Source organism: Vulpes lagopus, chromosome 5 (genome assembly GCF_018345385.1).
Source record: "Vulpes lagopus strain Blue_001 chromosome 5, ASM1834538v1, whole genome shotgun sequence".
In the NCBI taxonomy this organism is placed as follows: domain Eukaryota; kingdom Metazoa; phylum Chordata; class Mammalia; order Carnivora; family Canidae; genus Vulpes; species Vulpes lagopus.
The window spans coordinates 102766982-102785183 of NC_054828.1; the positions used below are offsets into that span (position 1 = coordinate 102766982).

The 18202-nt window shown below is 42.6% G+C and overlaps 1 protein-coding gene across 1 annotated transcript in view; it reads left to right on the plus strand.

Annotated features, from left to right (window-relative positions):
- Positions 1–18202, plus strand: part of SOS1 (SOS Ras/Rac guanine nucleotide exchange factor 1) — a 174847-nt gene that overhangs the window by 14000 nt on the left and 142645 nt on the right. The gene's annotated exons all lie outside the window — the stretch shown is intronic.

Sequence of the window (18202 nt, forward strand, 5' to 3'; positions counted from 1 at the left end):
TTAACAGACTTGTTTGACATCAAGCAAGTACTGATTTTTCTTTAGGCTCTATCCCTTTACTTACAAAATTAGGATCTCGAACAAAATGTTTCCTATAAGCCTAATGGCAGAGGGTCGCAATTCCTGAAGAAATTATGCTCAGAGAAATTACTGCATTTCGTGGCTTTGAAGTTAGAAAAGAGCAACACAGAGACACCCATATCTAGTGAAAAGTATTTTTATAACATTGCATCAGGGATTTCTTTTTCTAAGAAAGTTGCTTGTCTTAGCATCTTAGCAATATAGATTTTAAAAGAATATGAAAGAGAAATGTTGTAAGACAAGTTTAAAAAAAATCAATGCTGCTGCAGCCACTCTGCTTTCTATAGCAGTGGGGGTGGGGGTGGGGGTGGGGGATAGGAATCACTTTACTCTGCAGAAATAAATTAGCTCCGTTCTCTGGAACAAGTACTACCTCCTTGCTAGATATAAAACCATAAACCACTCTTGTGAAATTTTGTGTGATAATGAGGAAGACTAAATCAGAAAATAATGTGTCTTTGCTCCTGACAGCCTGTAAAAGACAGCTAGTTTAATACTCAGTCAGGGACACCAGGGTGGCTCAGTGGTTGAACATCTGCCTTAGGCTCAGGATGTGATCCTGGGGTCCTGGGATCGAGTCCCGCATGGGGCTCCCCCTGGGGATTCTGTTTCTCCCTCTGCCTATGTCTCTGCCTCTCTGTGTCTCTCATGAATAAATAAATAAAATCTTTTTTAAAATCCTCAATGCAGTTTAGACAGGCCCCACACTTATCTTCTTTACAGAGTCTCCATTCCAGTCTCAAAGCCATTTTAAGGAATCAATGGAGTTGGATCTATAATGAGCATAACTGAAAGGGTACCTCAAAGACCACTTCTCTAGCTCCTGCCTTTTTACATGAATTTCATCAGTAAAGATCCTCCTGGCTGGGGAAAGGGCAGGTCAAAATGATGGGAATACAGCCGGGGAAAAGTGGTTTCCCAAAGGAAAGCTCCCAAAGGAAAGAAGGGGGAGCTGGATAGGCAAAACTAAGGTTACATGCCAGGGTTTGGTTCGGTGAATTCAGAATCTCTGAGGAAACGGGAGTTTGGACCCTGGCAGGTGAGGACCTTGGAAGTGAGGCTTGGGTAAGGAAGGGGGAGATGGAGCAAAGAGGCAGCCAGGTGGGCAGGATGGGTGGGGTGACGCTTTGGGCAGCTTGAAGGCGAACCCTGTCTGTCAGCGGGGGAAGAAGAGGATGACCCAGAGATACTGGACTAACTTTCATTTTTTCCTATGTTGCAAGTGGATTATAAATGTCACTTTCAGCAGAGCTGATAAGACCGAAATTATGCAGTTCTGGGCTCAACATTCTCATATATTTTTATCCCCTGCCTCAATCAGCACAGCCTTCTCCTCCCCCTACTCCACACACTCCCAGTCCAGCAAGATGTCGTTGTGTCACTGTCCATCCTAGCTACGGGCTGTGGAGCTCAGAAGGCAGGGCAAAGCAAGCGCTGAACTGCAGTGCCCACTTTTTCAGGCTCTTTTAGCTCTAATCTCCAAGTGCCCTGGAGTGAAAGCCAAAGTCAGATAGATATGCCAGACTGAGAACCCAGGGGGAAAATCATGTCCAGTCTTTGGCTCGCCTACATTCCATGATAATTATATACAACAGAAACACATAATTAAAGACATTCCAATGTGTACTTAAGCAAACACATTTATTTGGCTTTAAGAAAATGTCCTAATACTGCAAAATATAAAAGATTTGTAAAATGGTAGGAAACAGCTGCCCACCGCCCCCCACCCCGGGATGGTGTTATATCATGCTAAATTAACTTAGCAATGGGTCTCATTTTGGGGAGATTCAGTGCTGGTCTCATTTTATGTAAAGCAAATGTAAAGCATATACAGATCACAAACATAAAAATATGGTTTCACAAACTTAGGCCAAGGATCCATTTTTCTAGGACTAAGTTTTAAAGGTAGGAGTTACATAGTGACTCAGGATCAGATTTACCTCCTAAACACAAAACACTGAAGAACAAGAATGGGATTGAGCAGGGTGACTTGTTCAAGTTACAACCTGCTGTCAGCCCCAGCTGGACCCGACATATTCTCACACACTGATGTCCTTCGAAAGATCAAAGAATAAGCTGTTGGAACTTTCCTCTCTTGAATGGTCTCATTTTTCAAAAGATAAATCTGAAACAGCAATGTACAGAGAGTCCTTGGCATGGGGAACCATGGAGATGAAGTGCAGTAGGCAAGCACAGACTCTGGTCCGCCAACAGCATTGCAGTGGGTGAGGTAGGGCAAAGTGCTTAAATTTGCTGAGCCTCAGTTTTCGCCTCAGAAAAGTGGGAATACTAACCCCTGCTTCGTAAACTAAAATGTAAGTAAGGTATACCTGGGACATTGGAAAGGCTCCAAAATGTTCGTTTCTTCTGCCCACAGCCAAACCAGTTCTTTGAAAGCAGCACCCTGGGGTGATACACATGGTCCTTGAATTAAGATGAAGGAGAAGGATGTGGCAGGATGGAAGAGCTCCAGGTTGATGGTTTTGATTTTATTAATGAGGTAAAAATCAAGGTCAGGAGCAAAAAGGAGGTGGAAATAGGTGGGAGAAATAAAGTAAGAGGCAAAGGTGTAAATTAGGTGTTCCAAAGACTGGTTCAGTTTACAAGGCTAGTGATCATGAAATTATGGTGACACCAGCTGAGCACAGCCCAGATCACATGTGCAGGCACAGAACTGGTGGGTGGATGGGGTTATTGAAGGCTGAACTTTTTTGCAAGGCAAGTATGGTAAAGGGAGAAAGGTAGGGAAATGGAAAATATTCTCAAGGGATTGATCATAGTGGCAAACATGGGATTTAAACCAAATAAGAGGAGAAGAGACAGTAGGCAACTGCCCTGAAAGTGGAATAGAATAGTGCGGATATTTATTCCTTTTCCAGTATAAATTATATTACCTTTCCCCTTTGAAGGCAGAAGCAGTTAAGGCCAGTTTTGCTTTAGAATAATAATTATTTATCTGAATCACACCAGCAAACTAAACCCAGGAGTTTATTAATATGAGCAAGGACAGGGCAGCCCTGGTGGTGTAGCGGTTTAGTGCCGCCTTCGGCCTGGGGCCTGATCCTGGAGACCTGGGATCGAGTCCCACCTGGGGCTCCCTGCATGGAGCCTGCTTCTCCCTCTACCTGTGTCTGTGCCTCTGCCTCTTTCTGTGTCTCTCATGAATACATAAATAAAATCTTAAAAAAAGAAAAAAACGAGCAAGGACAGTTTATTCTAGGAATGTATGAGTACTTAAATATTACATCAAAAGATGAATGAAGAATAACCAAATGCTCATATTATTAGGTATAGTACTGGTTATTTATTACTGTGTAACAAACCACCTCCAAAACCTCGGGGTGTAAAGCAACCATTTGCTTACACTCATAAATACTGAGGGTCAGTAATCAAATAGAGCACAGCAGAGACCATTTACCTCTGCTCTACAGTGTCCAGAGCCTCACTGGGGAGACTCAAAGTGTGGGGTGTCTTGATGACTGAGGGACAGAATCATCTGGAGGTATCATCACTTGCTTGTTTTACACTTAATGCTGGGATGTCAGGTGGAAAACTCATACATGGCCTCTCCAGGTACTTTCTGCAAGGGTTAATCTGAACCCTCTCATAGCATGGCTGATGGGATCCAAAAATGAGCATCCCAGGAGCAGAGGGTAGAAATGCATTGCATTTTTATGATCCAGCCTTGCAGGTAACATACCATCATTTTGGACATACTCTGTCCAGGCAGTCGCAGAGATATTCTCAGGGTCATATAAACCCTACAACTCAATGAAGAGCACATCAAGCATGTGGGGTGGGTGATAATATTTCAACCTCTCAAAAAGTATTATCTGCTACAGATACTAAAAAAATCATTTGATAAAATTTACCAGCCCTTACCTTTTTAAAGCCCTAGGAAGAAAGAAATGGGTATGCATTAAAAGCAGGACTTCAAAGAGATATTTGTACAACCATGTTCTTAGTGGCATTATTCGCAACAGCCAAGAGGTGCAAGGAACCCCAGTGTCCATTGACAGATGAATTAATAAACAAAATGTGGTATATCCATACAATGGAAGATTATTCAGCCTTTAAAAGGAAGGAATTCTGACACATGATACAACATGGATGCAACTTGAGGGCATTATGCTAAGTGAAACAAGACAGTCACAAAAAAGACAAATATGATTCCACTTAAATGAGGTACCTAGAGAAGTTGGACTCATAGAAACAGAAAGTAGAAGGAGGAAATGGAGAATTGTTGTTTAATGGGTACAGGGTTTCAGTTTTGCAAGATGCAAAGGGTTTTGGAAATTGCACAAAAAAACATGAATATACTCAACACTATTGAACCATACACTTAAAATGGTAAGTTTTATGGTATATGTATTTAATCAGAATAAAAATAAGAGATATAAGGAAACAGGCTAAGGAATACTATGGCCAGTATTGCAAATTGGCATGCTTTATAATGAATGCACAGATGGAAGCTAAAAAACTCTATCCCAGGCTCTCTTTGTGGCTAAGGCTCAAGATGTCCCATCAAACAGAAGCATGCATGTGAGATTTTAATCTGAAACCAAGTCATCTGTGGAGAGGCAGTGTGCAGAGCATCTGCATTGTTGATGTAGACCACGGCAGAGGTGGCATGGTTCTGGAGCTAGCCACAGTAGCAGTAGCTTATTAATTTGGCAGATGACTTTTTGATTCAGCAGCTTTCAGCATCAGTAGTGGCAGCATTTTCAATTTTGGTCAAGGTAGAGTGGAGAGTGGTTATAGGGTCCAGGTCTTGCTCCTCCCTCCCTCCTTATGAAAAGGCTGAAGGCAAAATTGTCAAGGTTTGCACAGAAAATGATCATAAACATAGGGAATCAAAAACACTGTATTTTAAAAAGAAAACTGTTGGTGTGAATGAAAAACTTCATAAGGTAGCCAGAGTTAAGATAATTATATGAAAGCAATGGTTAGATTAAAAAAAAAAAAAAAGATTGGGTAGAAATGTAATTTCAAAATTCCATTCCAAATGACAACAAAAGTTAACAAGAACTAGGAATAAACTTACAAGAGATGTGCTTAACCTAATAGGCACATAGATTCCATCTCAAGTCTTTCTCCCTCTGCTTCTCCTACCTAAAATCAATAAACAACAGAAAGGAATATTGTAACAAAATATTTTGTGAGAACTGGTCCCACTGGCTTCAGTAAGAAGATAATCTATTTTTGCCTGATCAGCTGAGAAAATTAAAATTCAATTCTTGAAGCACCTGGGTGACCCAGTCGGTTGGGTGACTGACTCTTGATTTCAGCTCATGTCATCATCTCAGGAGGGTGAGATCGAGCCCTGCATTGGGCTCTGCACTGAGCATGGGGTCTGCTGGTCCCTCTCCCTCTCTGTCTGCTCCGCCCTCTCACTTACTTTGTCTCTCTCTAAAATAAATAAAATCTTTTTAAAAAAATTCAATTCTTAAAAAATAAATACATTCTATAGCTGTTGGTGTTGTTTTCCATCCTCAGGCTTTGTTGTTTTTGTTTTAACTTCTATGTTAGAGTTAAGAAAACGAAAACTAGACACCCCATAAATCAAGGCAAACTTTTTCATTTCTAGGCAGAGGAGGTTAAGAGGAAATCAGTTCTGAAGCAGTAATGCTTCTGCCTCAGGGACAAGAAAAGTTTAATATAATCCTTATGAAACTATGTTTCTGGCATTCTCTTCATAAGCCATGCATGTATAAGTAATTTTCAAAGATTTGGGGAAATGTGCTGTTGCACAAGGGATGATGGGATGTGCTATTTGTTTTTGTATTACTTTTCTCTCTCTGTCTTCTTTTAGAACTGCTGGTAGTTTACTGACCACCCCCCCCCCCCAAAAAAAGAGATTGTCTCTGTCCGAAGCAGTTAAAGAAGAATAGATTTGATGAAGTTTGAATGCTTTAGCCATATTTATTCTAACTAAACTCTGTTTAAGGAACATAACCAAAATTAGGGTAAACTGCAATCTCTTTACTGAGAGATGTAGAGCTATATCAATTTCTGTGCATATCATGAGAAAGGGATCAGTTTAGGAAATTATGGATGTATTTCTATAATCAATGAATTTAAGGTGTTTATATGGATGCATCATGATTAAAAACATCGGTTGATATCCTGTAAACAGTATTTATTCACAAAAATATTAGTTGGGTCTGCTGGGAAGACCCAACTGAGATGAAGCTAAGAGTGCAAAAGGCTTACTGAGAAGTTAACGTCCATGAAGGGAGAAAGGAGGAAGCAAGACAGGGCAGAGGAGCCAGAAGACCACAATGCAGATCTGCAATGACTCTCCCATCCCAGTGGGGAGTTCCAGAGCAAAGCTTGCCCAGTAGAGGAGTCCTGCAATGGGTGGAAATGGCCAGTCTTTTGTTCTACCATTTTGCTGAGTCATCAATTGAGGCCACCTAAAGAAGAGTATGGCCTTGGCTCAAAAGCTGAAGGAGACTTGAAGGGGTTAACAGCTGGAGGCTATCAGCTCACTGCATAATCCTTGCAGTTGGGCAATGAGTCCTTTCTTAAAGAGACATCTGGGCTACACAGCATCTCCATATCTGCCACAAGTTAGCATCAGTGTTACAGACAAAACAAATTATGTGCTGCTTCTTTACAATTTCTTATTTAAAAAAAAAAATGATGAGGATGTAAAACCTATAAACAACATCAGTTTTTTTTTTTTTTTTTTTTTTTTAAGAAATGACAACTGACCAATTGGCTTGACTGGCTCTATCATTTATTTATTTATATACTTGGGAAAAAATAGCCATTTTGTACGTCATTTAGCTAATACACTCTAGTGTAACTCCACTAGTTTGGCAGATCATTTTAGCTCTCAATGGGGTAACAGCCCTGATATCCAAAGAACTGACAGCAGGGCTCCTGGCTGGCTCAGTCAGTAGAGCACATGACTCTTGATCTCCGGAGTATGAGTCCCAACTCCATTTGGGGGTAGAGTTTACTTTAAAAAGAGAGAGAGACAGAGAGAGAAAGAATTGACAGCAGATGTATCGTGGTATAAATTTATCTGCTGAAATTAAGCTACATGCTTTATAGAATGAATACAGAATAAGACAATAGTATTAAAAATGATAATTTGTCCTATATATCATTCAGGAGGTATTACCACTTCAAGGCATGAGGTATAACTTCAAAGAAACTCAGAATACTGTCTTAAAGTCCTTAGAGATACTAATATAATATGAATAGTCACTATTAGGTTACTAAGATGTTTTGTCTTGGCTTAATATTACTACACCACTCCTAATGAGCACCCTAAAATACATTATGAACATTAAACAATCAGCCCACTAGTTTGTCTATATTTATCAAAATTGCAAATGTACTTTTCATGGACCCAGCAATCCCTCTTCAGGGAATTTATCCTCAGATATACTTGAATACAAGCAAAATAATTTTACTTGTTGCAGTGCTGTTTGTAATCAAAGATTAGGAAAAAAACAAATGTCCCTCAAAAGGTGACTGGTAAAATAAATTATTGTATATTTAGGTAATAGAATTCTACGTAACTACAGAAACATGAGAATTCTCTTTATGTATGGATTTGGAGACATGGTTAAGATAAACTATTAAAGGTAGCAAAAACATTTAAAACAGTGTTTGTTACAATTTGTTAATAAAACAGGAATGTAATAATACATATTTTTAGACCTAATAAATGAGTTTAGAATGTTGCAAGGCAAAATACAAATACATAAAAATTAATTTTATTCCTATATACTACCAATACAGAACCTGATAATGATATTAAGAAAACAGCTATTTATAATAGGATCAAAAAGAATAAAATAGAACTTAGAAATACAAAAAAAGTACAAGACTTACACTGTGAAAACTACAAAACATTATTGAAAGAAATTAAAGATCTGCACAAGTGGAAATGACATTTCATGTTCATGAATCAAAAAAGTTAATATTGTTTAAGATGGCACTATTAACCAAATTGATCTACAGACTCAATGCAATCCCTAACGAAATCCAAACTTCCTTTCTTTCTTTTTTTTTTTTTTTTGTGGAAATTGGCAAGCTGATCATAAAATGCATATAGAATTGCAAGGAAACAAGAACAGCCAAAACAATCTTGGAAAAAGAATAACAAAGTTAAAGACCTCACCCTTCCTTATTTCAAAATTTATTACAAAATACGGTAATCAAGACAGTGTACAATTAGCATGAGGATAGACATATGGATCAATGGAATAGAATTCAGTGTCCATAAGCAAACCCTGACATGTATGGCCAATTAATTTTCAATAAGGATATCAACACATTTCAATGAGAAAAGAATAGTTTTTTTCAATAAGTGGTGCTGGGATAACTGTTTATCCATCTACAAAAGAATGAAATTAGACCCCTTCTTCATGCCACACACAAAAATGAACTCAAAATGGATGATAGACCTAAATCTAAAAGCTGAAGTGCCAAAACTCTTAAGTGAAAATATAGAGATAACTCTTCAGGATGCTGGGTTAGGCACAGTCTTTTTAGAAATGACAACAAACACACAGTGACAACAACAGTAGATAAATTAGATTTAAATGAAAAACTTTTTTTTTCCAAAGGGCCGGTTACAAAATAAAAAGACAACCCAAAGAATCAGAGAAAATATTTGCAAATCATGTATATGGCAAGGGTCTTGTATTCAGAATGTAGAGAGAACTCTTACAATTCAATAATAAAAAGACAAATGGCCCAATTAAAGAATGAGGAGAAGATCTGAATAGACATTTCTCCAGAGAAGATACACGCATGGCCATTAAGTACATGAAAAGATCTCAGCATCATTAGCCATCAGGGAAATGAAAATCAAAACCACAATGACATACCACTTCATACCTGTCTAGGATGGCTATAATAAAAAAGAGACAATAAAAAAAAAATAAAAAAAAAATAAAAAAAATAAAAAAAATAAAAAAGAGACAATAAAAAATGTTGGTAAGGACATAGAGAAATCATAACCCTCGTATATTGCTGATTTAAATGTAAAATGATGCAATCACTTAGGAGAAAGTTCTGGTAGTTCTTCAAAAGATTAAACGTAGGGTTACCATATGCCACAGCAATTCCACTACCTACTTATATACCCAGGAGAAATGAAAACATATGTCTACATAAAAACTTATACATAAACGTTCATAACAGCATTCACTACCCAAAAAGTGGAAATAACCCAAAATTTCATCGACTAATGAATGGACAAATAAAATGTGGTATATCCATGCAACAAAATATTACTTGACAAGAAAATTAAATACATGCCATAACATGAAGGAACCCTTAAAGACATTATACTAAGAAAAAGAAGCCAGTCACAAAGACCACATATTGTATGTTTCCATTTATCTCTCTGGAATAGCCAAATCTATGTATGGAGGCTGGAAGTAGGTTAGCAGTTGCCTGAAGCTGGGGGAGGTTGGGGAAAAATGAGTGATGACTCTAATGGATATGAAGCTTATTTGAGGGGGGAGTGTGATGAGAATATTCCAAAATTGATTGTGATGATGGTTGCACAACTCTGTGAATATACTAAAAACCATTGATTTGAACACTTTATTTTAGAAAGAGAGAGAGCATGGGTGGGGAGTTGGGGGAGTAAAAGGGTAGGGGGGGAGAAAAAAATCTCAGACTCCCCACTCAGCACAGAGCCCAATGTGGGACTCAATCTCACAACCCTGAGACCATGACCAAGAGTTGAGCCACCCAGCACCCCGATTTGAAAACTTTAAACGGGTCAATTGTACAGGATGTGAATTACATTTCAGTAAAGCTGATTTTAAAAAAATAACATATATTTGTACAAGTTACTAATTAATCACAAAAGCTAAAAATAACTTTACATTGGAGAAATTTGTCTGACTCCACCTTAACCAAGTAATCAAAGTTAGCATCACCACTGATGGAAGAAACTGTCTTCGTGTGCCCTCTGATGTGACAGTCCCAGAACATCTCATTCATGTACTATCCCTGCCAAAAAGACAAAACCTAACTCTTAACATGCTCCTCAAACAAATCCACGCTGAGGAATATTATGTAACTAAATAGCCTGTCATCTTAAAAGCCAACACCAGGAAAGACAAAGAAAGACTGAGGAACTGTTCCAGATTAAAAGGAGACTGAGGAGCCATGAAATCTGAACGCGGTCTATGATCCTGACCAGGAAAAGCAGTCTCTACAGAGAACATTGTTGGAACAATCGATGAAAAAAGGCCTGGAGATTAGAGAGTAGTATTATATTGATGTTAATTTTCTGAATTTAATAATTTTACTCTGATCATGTAAATGAAAATCCTTGTTCTGGGAAATGCACACTGACTCACTGAAATGTTTGGGGTAAAGGGGATGACGAGTGCAAATGGCACTCAAGTAATTCTGAAGAAGTATTATGTGCACATATGTGTATGTATGTATGTATGTATATACGTATGGAGAGACAAGGACAGAGAGTAAATGATATGGCAAAAGTGGCAATGTCTTAAAAATTTGGTGAATCTCACCAAAGAAGACATAGACATGGGCAACAAGCACATGAGAAAATGTTCCGCATGACTTGCCATCAGGGAAATACAAATCAAAACCACAATGAGATACCACCTTACACCAGTGAGAATGGGGAAAATTAACAAGACAGGAAACAACAAATGTTGGAGAGGATGCGGAGAAAGGGGAACCCTCTTGCACTGTTGGTGGGAATGTGAACTGGTGCAGCCACTCTGGAAAACTGTGTGGAGGTTCCTCAAAGAGTTAAAAATAGATCTGCCCTACAACCCAGCAATTGCACTGCTGGGGATTTACCCCAAAGATACAGATGCAGTGAAACGCCGGGACACCTGCACCCCAATGTTTATAGCAGCAATGTCCACAATGGCCAAACTGTGGAAGGAGCCTCGATATCCATCGACAGATGAATGGATAAAGAAGATGTGGTTTATGTATACAATGGAATATTACTCAGCCACTAGAAATGACGAATACCCACAATTTGCTTCAACGTGGATGGAACTGGAGGGTATTATGCTGAGTGAAATAAGTCAATCGGAGAAGGACAAACATTATATGGTCTCATTCATTTGGGGAATATAAAACATAGTGAAAGGGAATAAAGGGGAAAGGAGAGAAAATGAGTGAAAATATCAGTGATCAGTGAGGGTGACAAAACATGAGAGATTCCTAACTCTGGGGTAGTGGAAAGGGAGGTGGGTGGGGGGTTGGGGTGACTGGGTGATGGGCACTGAGGGGGGCACTTGATGGGATGAGCACTGGGTGTTATGCTATATGTTGGCAGATCAAACTCTACTTAAAAAATATACAAAAAAAAATTGGTGATTCTACATGAAAGATATATGGGAATCCTTCCTCTGTTTTGAAGCTTTTCTCTGAAAAGTTTTTGAAATAAAACTTTTTCTTCATAAGAAATTTTCTGAAACTGGAAACTTGGAAACTTTTCTGTTAGAAAATTGTATTTGTGTCTGCTTGTTTTTGTATGGAGAATAAATAAGGCACTAATAAAAAATTGTTACCTGTTAGTAGCAAGAATAAGTAGAAGCATTATAGCTTGGGGGCAGGGTAAAAAAGATACTTTTTGAATAACATGAATATATTACCCTTTTAAAAAAGAAAAGATTTTATTTATCTGACAGAGAAAGAGAGAGCATGAGTGGCAAGGAGCGGCAGAGGGAGAGGCAGAAGCAGAAGCTCCGCTAAACAGGTGGAGGATGGGGGGCCCAATGAGGAGTGAAGGGCACTTGATCCTGGGACCCTGGGATCATGACCTGAGTGAAGGCTGACGTTTAACCTACCGAGCCACCCCGGCGCCCCTGTGAATACGTTACTTATTTGAAAATTAAAATGCCAAATGATTCTAAAAATTAACCCTTGAGGGACACCTGGGTGGCTCATTTGGTTAAATGTCTGACTCTTGGTTTTGGCTCAGTTCAAGATCTCAGGGTTATATAGGTCTTAAGTAATTTGCTTAGAGCAACAAAGAACAATAAAGGACTGAGTTCATTGGCCTAAGTAGCTCTTATTTTCTGTCTTCAGTGGTCTCTCTAATCTTTAGTATCTGAGATTGAGAAGCTTTGGAAATGTTAGCCTTTTGTTGGTGAGAAGAGCAGAGAAGGGAAACTGGCAGTCCGTATCGATGGCTTGTCTTCAAAGTGCTGTGTACTTGCGCTTACTTCTAGCTTCTGGTCTATAGTTAGGAGCAAATAGATTTTACTTCCTAAGTGCATTTCTGAGACTGTCACAGTCCTGTTTAGAATGGTCTATGAATTCACTCGGCTCTCTCAATATTCACCCATTATAGTCAACATCCCTCCTTTGTGTGTAGCATGTATTTGTGACATGTACATACAAAAAAAGAGTGTATGTGCTTAAATTTCAAAATAATAAGACAGGGGCATCTGGGTGGCCTAGTCAGTTGAACGTCTGCCTTTGGCTCAGGTCATGATCCCAGGGTCCTAGGATCGAGCCCTGTAACAGGTTCCTTGCTCAGCAAGGAGTCTGCTTCTCCTTCTCCCTCTGCCTTTTCCCCACCTGCTTGGCTCTCTGGATCTCCCTCTCTCTCTGTCAAATAATAAATAAAATCCTTTAAAAAATAAAATAATAAGACAAACAAGTCAATGTGTGCCTTAGTTCATTTGGGCTGTTATCACAAAATACCATATGGGGTGGCTTTCAAACAACAGAAATTTATTACTCACAGTTCTGGAGGTGCCAGTATTCCACAATTTGTTTACCCATTCTACTGTTTCTGTTATTACAATCAATTTCTGGAATATATATGCTATGGGAATATATCTATGCTAATTTATATAGGACATGTCCATGTTCACCTTTTAAGAAATAGTTGTAAGTTGTGTACTAATTTATTTTCACATAGCTGTGGATGAGAATCTTCATTGCTTTACATCCTTGCCAAATTTTAGTATTCTTCAGCTTCTAGATTTTTGCCAATTCAATGGGTATGACATAATATTTTTCACTGTGGTTTTAACTCGTGTTTCCCTGATCACTAATGAGGTGAACATATAGCCATTGTTATTTCCTCTAAAGTAAACTACATGTTCTGAATACAAGTTCTTTTTTGGTTATGTGACTTTTAACTGCTTTCTCTTATTTAATGGCATATCCTTTCACTTTTTTTATTGTTTTATTTTATTTTGTTTTATTTTATTTTATTTTAAAGATTTTATTTATTTATTCATGAGAGGCAGAGACACAGGCAGAGGGGGAAGCAGGCTCCATGCAGGGAGCCCCACGTGGGACTTGATCACAGGGCTCCAGGATCAGCCCTGAGCCGAAGGCAGATGCTCAACCACTGAGCCACCCAGGGGTCCCACCTTTCACTTTTTTAAAAAGTAAACTCTACACCTGATGTGGGGCTCCAAATCATGACCTAACCCGGAGGTCAAGAATTGCATGCTCCACCAACTGAGACAGCCGGCACCCCTTGTCCTTTCACTTGTTAATAGTATGTTTGGATTTAGAGAAGTTCTTAATTTTAATGAAGTCACATTTGTCAAACTTTAAATTTATGGTTTGTGTCTTTTGTCTCTTATTTGAGAAATTTTTTCCTACTTTGAGCTCATCAAAACATGCTATATTTTCTTCTAATGTTATGACTTTGTTTTTAATATTTAAGTCTTTCGCCAAAGTGGGACTGTTTTGTGCAGTGCATGAGTTGGGGATAGAATTTCATTTTTTCTGTATGTATTTATCAATTGCCTATATTCCATGTATTGAGCAGTACATCCCTTCCCTAATCATCTGCAATGTCTGCTGTGTCATGAATCAAGTGTCCGCGTATGTGGCCCTTCCCTGATCCATTGGTTTGTTTGTCTATTCCTGTGTTGACACCACATTGTTTTGATTACTCTGGCTCTGTAATAAAGTCTCCATATCTGGTAATTTTTCCTACCCTGTTCTTTTTATAGAAGAGCAGGGTTTTGTCTTGTTGTTTTTTTTTTGTTGTTTGTTTTGTTTTGCTATCCCGTATACATTGTAGAATCAGTTAATCAAGGTTCATGACAAACTCTGTTGGGAATTTGATTAAAGTTGCGTGGGATCAGGATGCAATCAGTTTGAGGTGCCATTACAACTTGCAAGAGACTTTTGCAAAAACAAAAACAAAAAGAAACTGGACTCTCGGGGGCTCTTAAAAAACAAAGGGCCAGGAACAGTCTCACGTTGTCTTGGAGAGCTTTTGGATCTTTTCTTCTCACCGTCCCTACCCTGCTCCCCACCGTCTTTGACCGAGAGATACAGAGGGAGGAAATCAGAGTTGTAACTAACAAGTGATAAAGGGTAGGTAAGCGGTGGTTTTCTGGGTCACTATTTTCCCTGTTGTAGTCTCTTAGGGACATACAATTTGGAGAACTGGAATTGAAAAAGTAGGGGTTGGGAGGACAGGGTTAAGGAGGGACACGAAGCGAGGATATGCCGCTGGAAGAGAGGACTGTGGCTCTGCTGGTGGCTGAAACTGCTGTTTCTTCTGCCCACTGGGCTCTAAAGCTTAACGGTAAGAATCCTGAACCCGGGGGAAGACCTGAGAGAGAAGGGGGCGCAGGAGCGTGGAAAAGAGTCAGTTCCTCGGTGAGTGCGCACATGGGAGATGAGGCGAAGCCCCGGCGGGGCGGGGGAGCAGCTGTGGGCTCACCACGCGGACGCAACCGCAGAGGCGGGAAGCAGAACGCGATGGGTTAATAGGAGGCAACAGTTGTCCCCTTTAAGTGAGACAGAGCTGGAGAGATAAGTAGTGTGGCCTGATTGTGCAAGGTCATGAATACCGAGCTAAGGACTCTGGACTTTATCCTGGGATAGCAGTGAAGGCTCCGAACAGGGAGGAACTGGACCTGAGGTCCGCTTCAGCAGGATGCCTGTCGCCGCAGCCAGGCGGGGAGCCCCGCGGCTGCGTGGGGGCAGGCGGCGCCGGGAGAAGAGCACTGCTGCCTGCAGGGGGCGCGCCGCCGGCCCAAGCTCCCTCCCCGCCCCCTTACCCGCGGCGCGGGGGCCGTCGCGACGCTCTCGGAACTCGGCTAGCCGTCCTGGACGCGTCGCGCTCGGGCCTCGGCTAGTGTGTCGGGCGCGCCCCCGTGCGTCACGTCCGCTCTGGCTCAAGGCTCTTTAGGGCTGGGGAGGGGCGCGGACGGAACCTCTGCGCCTGCGCCGCCGCGGGCGGCCGTCGGCCGTTAAGGCTGAGCGCCCCCAGGGAGTTTTCGCGTTTCTACTAGATGCACGTCCGTGTCTCCCGCGGTTGTCTTGTGCCGCTGCACGGCCGTAAGGTGTTTTGATTTGTGCCAAGAGACACAAGCAAACGGCGCGGAGGGGCTCGGTTGCTCTCCGACCTTAGCGGCGCCGAGCCCAGAACCACGCCCCTTAGGGCTCCGCTGAGAAGCGTCGAGCCTCTGCAATCTTCCTCCAGCTGCTTGCTCTCAGTCTGCGGCCAAAACGTAGATCTAAGCTAGTGAAAACCTGCCCTGGCCGTTAAGCATGCTCGTGCCGGGCTGTAACCCATGTTTCAGGAGGGCTTGTTTACCTCTGCAGTCAAAATCAGAGACTCCCAAGTTGTAGGGGACTCCAGATCTAACCTATTAACCCCGGAATGTACGGTTTTTATTGGCACCACCCCCACCCCCCGGCCCCGAAGACCGTCTGTGTTTCTGGGACGACTGTGATTCGACAGCCTTCCTCGAAGTTTCCTCCAACTCCCGTTCCTTTGAAAATACTCGTTGAGCACCTGTGTGTATCCAGGACTGTAGGTGGTGGGGATACAAGGATGCAACAGAGAGGTTGAGCTCTTGGAATGCACTCTAGCGGCTGTGATGATGCTAGCAAGGGAATAAGCAAGGTTTATGGTGAAAACAGATGGGTGGGAACAACTTGGCGTGATGGGAGAAGGGCTCCTGGAGGTGGTAACGTCTGTAACCAGCCAAGTGGAGAGTTAGAAGCAAAGTGAGTTTCAGGTTGAGGGAAGCACAGAGCTCCCGAAGCAGGATAGAGTTTGGTGTTTTCTAGGAATAGACAAAAGGCTAGTGTGACTTGGGAGTGTGGTGAGCCAAGGTTGAGAATGTAAAACAGGGGCCAGGTGCAGACTTTGCGGGTCGTGGTAAGAAGTTTTTTGAAAAGTATGCTAAGAGGGGGCGCCTGGGTGGGTCACTCGGTTAGGCAGCCAGCCGCTGACTCTCGGCTGAGGTCGTGACCTTCCCACGGCGGAGCCCGGGTGGGGCTCTATGCTTAGCAGGGAGTCTGCTTAGATTCTCACTGCTTCTCCCTCTTCCCCTCCTCCGCGAGCATGCTCACGTGCTGTCTCTAATAAATACTCTTTAAAAAAAAATGTATTCTAAGAGCAATGGGAAGCCAAGGAATAATTTGAGCCAGAGGCTTGATCTTACTTCAATTGTTTAGAATCACACAATCCTATGATTCTTCCATGTTAGTCCTTTCATATCATATTTGAAGATGGCTGGCTGAGACCCTTCTTTCCCCTGAAACCCCCTTCTCCTGCCCCCAACTCCTCTAAAAGCTGTGATTCCTCTATCTCCATCTTACCCACAGGATGTATGGATGGTTTTCAAAATGTCCATTGCGAATACTTTGAAAGTGTGAAGGATATTAAAATGTAAATTGCTTGTACATTTTAAAAGGGAAAGACCTAAGGCTTTTCTAAGAGTTTGGCAAAGAGGTCTTGTAGAGATTAGGAACTATGACTGCTTTAACGTTTTCATCTATGTGATCCTGTTTATTGTTCTCTGGAGTAGCAGTGTCCAGTATCAACTTTAACCAAAGCTTAGTTCTCTAAACTGTCTCCTCATCTGTGAAATGAATACAATGGGATTGCTATGAGTATTAAACGAGATTATGCTCAAGAAGCACTTAATGGTAAACCGTGAGGGCCAGCCACACAGGGCCGTTGTTAAACACCTGCATCCCTGAGAGGAACAGTTTGTAGATAATGCTCCTTTAGCGCTCCCCAAACATTCACTAAGTGCCTATTCTGTGTAGAGCCCTTAGTGCAAAAGATCTGCCTTGCAGGAGTTTGCTATCTAGTTCAGAGAGCCAGGAGAGATTACAAAACAGGTAAGCCAAATGCCCCACGTTCTGGGACCTGGGAGCTGCGAAAGAGGTCTGTTTCCACGGAGGTGATTCTTGGCGTTCAAATTTAAGTGGCTTTGAAAGATGAACATACTGAACTCAAAACGCACACGCAAAATCTACACTGCAGGTACGCATTTTATCCTTGGTGATAAACCTTGGGGTCGGGGGGGAGACGTATGGGAAATACTGCGATCACTTCTATTGTCCGACAAATATCGAGCAGTAGGTTGGTTTCGTGAGAAAAGCACCTATCTTTTGTCCAGTCTGTTTACTATACATTGCATGCTCTGGGCAGGTCTTCATGTTCAGGAACAAAGTACACACACACACTCACTCACACGCCCCTTTCCGAGACTAAAGGCCCGGGGACTCCCGAGACGTGGGAGCCCTCGCGACCCAGGCACACAATGGGGGTTGCTTCGCGGCAGCTCGCACCGCACCCCGCAGGCCAGGGTTCGACTCCTCGGGGCCGTCTGGCTCCTCCCCTGCAGTCCTCGGGGGCGCCCTCCCTCCCGCGCGCTTCCCTCCTCCTCCGCTGGGGAGCCGGAAAACCCGGAGCGAACCGGCCCCGCTGGGCGGCGCATGCTCAGTCGCGAGCAGGTTCAGTTCGCTACTAGGAAGCTGGAGCGCTACACCGGCGTCGGCGGCGGCACCTCCGGGCAGCCGGATCCTCCGACGACGACCTCGGGCCTTTCCCCTCCCCCGCTCCGCCCCGGCCCCGCTCCGCCCCGGGCCGCTAGCGTTTCGGGGTCCCCGCCGCGCGGAGCGGGCGCCGCGGCCGGAGCGTCCGTCCACACGCCCTCCCCCAGCCGCCGGCTGCGCCGCGGGGCCAGGCCGGGCCCGGGAGCGTAGCCCCGGCGGGCGGCGGCCGCGGCGGAGGGCAGCCCGGGGCGGCGCCGGCGGGCCGGGGAGGGGCGGGGGGGCCCGGCCCCGGGGCGGTGGTGCGGGATGCCGCCGCCGCCGCCTCCGGGCTGCGTTCGCTGTCCGCCGCTGGTGCCCGTGT